This window comes from Oryctolagus cuniculus, chromosome 6, assembly GCF_964237555.1.
Source record: "Oryctolagus cuniculus chromosome 6, mOryCun1.1, whole genome shotgun sequence".
NCBI lineage: Eukaryota > Metazoa > Chordata > Mammalia > Lagomorpha > Leporidae > Oryctolagus > Oryctolagus cuniculus.
In genome coordinates this window covers 121,918,937-121,925,203 of record NC_091437.1, presented here as the reverse complement: position 1 = coordinate 121,925,203, position 6,267 = coordinate 121,918,937, and positions in this window count along the sequence as shown.

The following is a 6,267-nucleotide window of genomic DNA, read 5'->3' as shown; positions in this document are numbered from 1 at the left end:
AAGGAGCTGGAACAACTAAAATAATCTTATAAAAGAATAATAATAAAGTGGGAGAAGTCAATCTATTTCATTTCAAGACTTATTATAGAGCTGTGTTGTTTACAGAGTGATTGACACATAGAGCAAAGGAACAGAATACGGAACTCAGAAGCCCACAAAAATATGCCAATTGATTTTCAAGAAAGATGCAAAAGCAATTCAGTAAAGGAAGGATAGTCTTTTCAATGAAGCTCAACTTAAATCTCACATTTTATAAAGAATTATCTCAAATGCATCATGGGCTTAAACATAAAACCACAAAACTTACAAAGCACAAAAGAAAATCATCAGGATCAAGAGTTAGGCAAAGAGTTCTTAGATTTGTCACCAAAAGTATAATACATAAAAAACAAACTAATAATTGGATTTCATCAAAATTTGAAACTTTTTCTATGTTAAATTGCCCTATTATAAGGGTAAAAAGACAAGCTTTAGAAACTGAGAAGATATTTACAACCACATATTTGACAGAGAGCTGATAGCTCAAAGACATAAATCTCTTAAAATTCAACACAGAAAAACAAAACAAAATTAATCTATTTGTTGGCAAATAATCATGTGACAAGATGTTCAACATCATTAGCCGCTAGGGAAGTGCAAACTAAAAACCACAATGAAGTATCACTACACACTCATCAGAATGGCTAAAATAAAATAGAGTGACAACACTAAAAGCTGGTGAGGCTGTAGAGAAACTAAATCACTCCAATAGTGTTTGTGCAGTCACTTTGGAAAATAATTATGCATCTTGTAACTAAAACACAGTGACCAGTGACCATTTCATCCAGAACTGCACTTCCAGGCATGTATCTCAGAGAAATGGGAGCATATTCACATTCATAGCAGCTTTCCTAATAGTAGCCAAAAACTGTAAACAACCTAGATGTCCTTCAGCAAGTGAATGGCTAAATACATACTGCAGAATGGTTTGTATTGAATTAACAGACTACTGATGCACACAACAACTTGAATGAGTCTCCAAGGAATTATGCTAAGTGAAAAAAGCCAAACCCACAATATTACAGACTTGAAATGGTACAATTATCTGAACGTAGAACAGGCCAGTGTTTGCCAGAGGTGAAAGGTGAGGGTTGGAAGGAGGAGATGCAGGGGATGAGGCTGTCACTGTAAAGAAACAATAGGAGGGATCTTTGCGATGACGGCATTTTTATACCTTTTGTCCATATCCTGGCACTGATGATGAATGATTATACAGGATGTCACCAGTGGGAGAAACTGGTAAGAGGATACCTTGAGTCTCTCTGTATTGTTTCTTACAACTGCATGCCAATCTCCAATGCTCTCAAAATAAAAAGCTTACTTAAAAGTGAAGCTTTAATTAAAAAAATTAAGCTACTCTTCTGAGGGTCAGAAGTCCAGGCATGGCATAACTGGGTCCCCTGCTCAGGTCTCACCTGGATGAAACAAAAGTTGTTCATCAGGGCTACAGTCTCACCTGAGGCCTGGCATCCTCTTCCAAGATCACTCAGGCTTAGGCAGAGTTCAGTTACTGGTGGCAATAGGATTGAGCTCCCCAGTTTTTTGCTGATTGCCAACCAGGGACATTCTCAGTATCCAAGAGGCTCTCTATGGTTTCTTACCACGTGGCCTTTCCATATTTCCTCTCACGCTTCAAATCACACTTTCTGAACGGGTGCAGGCCCATTCAGGAGCTTGCCTGATAAAGTCAGCCTCACCTGGATGATCTTTCTTTTGATGAACTCCAAGTCAACTGATGAGTAACCTAACTATGGGCATGATAGCCCAGGATAATCAGAGGTTCTGCCTGCACTCACAGTAAAGGGATGACACCTGCCACCACTGTGTACTCACCAGAGGGTGGGAATCTTGGGAACATCGTGGGATTCTGCCTGCCACAGACCTTGTTAGCCCCAGCAGTCTCTTTGAGATAGGAAGAGGCATTTGCTGAGACCATCACAGTGAAGTTCTTGCCTCTGCCCAATCTTCCTTCCTTCATTCCCTATTGATCCCTGGAGCACTCATCGACAAACTGATGGCACATGAATCTCTGCCAGTGAGTCTGTTTCCCAAAGAAGCTGACCTAAGACAGAAGTGCTGCTGTACCACTGAGCTAGACAGTGTGGAGGACAGGCTGCTACACATTAAAAATCACAGCCACACATAGGGCCCTACTGAAGATGTTGACAGGACTGGGGCAGGGGTGGGGGTAGAAGGGTCAAGTCAAGAGCACCACCATATGGGTGGTTGTGGGCAAGCAGATCACTCCATGGTCTTCAGATTGTGCTTGCTGTACATCTTGATGCTGCTTTATCATTGTCATCATCACCATGACTTTAGGTTACCACACATGGAGGACTCTGTCTATTCCAGTAACTGCATGAGACAGTTTATCTTCCCCCGATGAGTCAGTATATTAGAATAATTAAGAGTGCCAAGCGTTTGGCTATCCTGTGTTGAATACCAGTTTAGCCATTTGGTAGCAATGTGCTTCAGCTATGGAGACTTCCCAAGCCTCAGTTTCCTCATCTATAAAATAGGGTTGGCATCTGTTTGGTAAAATCACCCTTCAGGTAAAAATCTTAACAATGCATTGGACAGAGTAAGCCTTCTCTGAATGTTAGCAATGTTATAGTCTGCTTTTTCTTATGACAATTCTGCAAGAGGGTTTGGATAAGCTCAGGTTCAGAGAGATTATGGAGCTTCTGAGAATACAACAGCTAACAAGTACCAGAGGTAGGGTTTCAACCAAGTTCCTTCTGAGCATGGAGTGTTAGCCTTCACGGTTATTCTGTCTCATTCCACAATGGGGGAATCTATGGGGCTGACAAAGCCAACATGGTCATAAGTAGAATGCACAAAGAAAGGAAAATCAGAACACATACCTACACACAGAGCTGTAAAGTCTCCGGGAAGGAGATGCTGGTGAGAGCGGTTCCTGCTGTTCCAGCTGAAGGGTACCAGGTTTCTGCACTGAATCTGTGTATGGTTCTGAGGCTTCCAAAGTGAACTAGTGAAAGTTGGGGTCTTTCTTCTCAAAAAAGCTAAGCTGGGAGAGGCATTTGGTGCATTGGTTAATATGCTGCTTGGGACACTTGCCTCCTATGCTGGAGTGCCTGCGATTGAGTCCTGGCTCCACTTCCAATTAGAGCTTCTTGCTAATGCAGACCCCAAGAGGCAGAGCTGATGGGTGAATTATTGGCATTCCTGCCACCCGTGCTGGGGACCCAGGTTGAGTTCTGGGTTCCTGGATTCAGCCTGGGCCAGCCCTGGCTGTTGTAGGCATTTTGGGGGTGAACCAGTGGATGGAAGGATTATCTGTCTCTGTCTCTATCTTTGGTCCTTTCAAGTAAAATAAATGAACAAATATATGTATTTTTCAAAGAGCCAGGCTGGGCAATATTTTCTCAGGAAAATGAGATTATCAGTCCATGATCCCTTACCTAAAAGAAAACAAACCAAAACCATTGGAAATTCAGACAGCTCTGAAAACAGAAAGTTTTTTGTATTTCTTTTGATGAAAAAATCTGGTTTGGCCTGGACTGAGGCAAGCCTAGGTGTTGGCTCGCATGAGAGGAGTAGTCACGTTTGCTACACAGGTGCTCATGTCCTGATTGGCTGCCTGACTCAGACTCCAGCAAGGCACCAGCTACTATGTGACTTTTCTAAAATTTGACAAGTTCTGAGTTCTAGGACATGTCTGGCTTTCTGAAGATTGCAGATGAGCGCTTGGGGGGAGGGGGGTCTTTCATAATTATTTCTGACCACATGTGCTAATTACCAGAGCAAAGAACACAGACCCATCAGATTTTATTCACGGAGTGAACTTCTTTAAAGAACCTTTACCCAGGAGCCTTCAGAGAAGCCCTGGTTCCCAAATCAGGAAGAATAACAAGCCTCAGGCCATGCATGCTCAGCCAAAGCCCAGAGGTTCTTAGTGACCGCTGCCTGCTCTGTTTCCTAGAATCGTGGCCTTTGGCTGCATGCTGTAGAATGGCCCTGCATTGTGTCAAAGCCCGAGCACGATGGTCCTGCTGTGACTCGGAGGTGTTGTGGCATAGAGGACTAGAGGGGTGTGGGTTGGGGAGGAGGTTGAGGCTGCAGACCAAGGAGCAGAAGAAGCATGAATTATGCCCTTCCTCAGCCTCCAGTTCCTTTCCTAGAACCCCTGGGGACAGCAGTCATTCTCTCACAGTATTTTCCATATAATCCAAATGTATAAACTTGACAGATTTTGAATGCATAAACTCCACATAATCTACCCTTCTTTCTTCATGATTTATTTGAATGAAATAAAATGCTCAATGAAATATCAGCCTGGTCTTATTTAAAATTACAAGTTCAGAGTTGCCGAGGAAGAGTACTTCTGAGTAAATGGTCTGTGTCTCAATACTTTGGCTGAGTCTATTTTGACATTGAAAACCCCAGTTAGGCACTTTGATGTGGGGCTGAATAGGTGGAACATTATTTTATCACCATTTATTTAGCTGCACTTTGGCAAATGTCAAGTCCAAGTCTGTATATTTGGACTGTGGTGGACAAAATGAGGTCAGCAGCCTCCTGATGGGCTTTCTGTCTGGCTGACAGCACCTCACCGACCTTCACTCCACTAGGAATTGCAGGACTCATAGGAAGGTATCAGATGAATAAGGTTTCTGGTTTCTTTCTTCTCTTCAGGATAAATATCAGAGATCAGCCGACACACAAGATACTTGCACAACTCCAGCTCTAGTGTTTGCTCTAAGAGCAAGCTTGCTGAAAATTTGGAGCATTTAAAGTGAAAACAATCTAAAAATGCTTCTATATTTGGTCACTTGCAAATTTTTCTTAAATTTAGCGTTGGCCGGCGCCGCGGCTCACTAGGCTAAACCTCCGCCTTGCGGTGCCGGCACACCGGGTTCTAGTCCTGGTCGGGCGCCGGATTCTGTCCCTGTTGTCCCTCTTCCAGGCCAGCTCTCTGCTATGGCCAGGGAGTGCAGTGGAGGATGGCCCAAGTCCTTGGGCCCTGCACCCCATGGGAGACCAGGAGAAGCACCTGGCTCCTGGCTTCGGATCAGCGCGGTGCACCGGCCGCAGCACGCTGGCCACAGCGGCCATTAGAGGGTGAACCAACGGCAAAGGAAGACCTTTCTCTCTGTCTCTCTCTCTCACAGTCCACTCTGCCTGTCAAAAAAAAAAAATTAGTGTCCATCCAGGACTGTGTCTCATCCCTCCCCTTCTCACAGATTCTTTATCTTTGGACAACCACACAAATTGGTGATCCCTTTCCCAATACATTGGTAAGGAGCAGGAAGGAAGGAAAAGAGAGTCAGTCTCGTGTGAATTTAGCTCAGTTTTATGAATAAATGGAGTACCTATTCTGCTTAGGTATTAGGGATGCATAGTTGGAATTAGATTTACACTGATTCTCAATGTAAATGAACACAAGACGCTTGAAGAGCACATGGAAAGACATTCAACTTGACCTTGGAGGAAAGAAGATAAGGGAAAGCTTCTTGGAGGAGATGATAGCTCTGCTAGTCCTGAAGATGGAATAAGAGTTATCAGGCAAATGGTTGAAAAGAGATTGAAGACAATGTATGCAGAAAGCAGCTTTTGCAAAGGTTCTGAGCCAAGTGCATGAGAATGATACTACATGTAACTTACTTTTGGATACTTCAGCAAGGACCAAGGGATGTGCGTCAGTTTAATCAGCACCCTAGGAGAGCTCTGTGGGCATGTGAAGCACTCTGATCAGGAAGGTGCACTGTGAACAACCCAAATTGGAAGTCCGCCCTCCAGAGCTAACTTCTGCAAGAGCTGCAGACTCTTTATCTTCCTTCAGCCCTAGAGGGCTTGTTCACTTGTACAATGGATTTAGAAAGGATTTTTTTGTTGCTGAAATGAATGATGCACAAGATGCTATCACCTGTAGATTCAACCAACTGAAGACCAAAAATATCCAGGAGAAAAATTGTGTCTGTAGTAAACATGTATCTACTTTTTCTCATCGTCATACTCTAACCAGCTAAGGATACCAACTATTTACAGAACATTTACACTGCATTAGGTATTATAAAAAAATCTAGAGGTAGGTTTTGCGTGGGTCATATGCACGTCTTACACCATTTTAGGTGGGGGACTTGAGCATCCATGGGTTTGGAGATCCACAGGGGTCCTAGATCTGATCCTCAGGGATTGGGGATACTGAGGGGATGACTGCATGTAAGTGGTTAAGAGCATGAAACAAACAATCCAAGCTGGCATGAA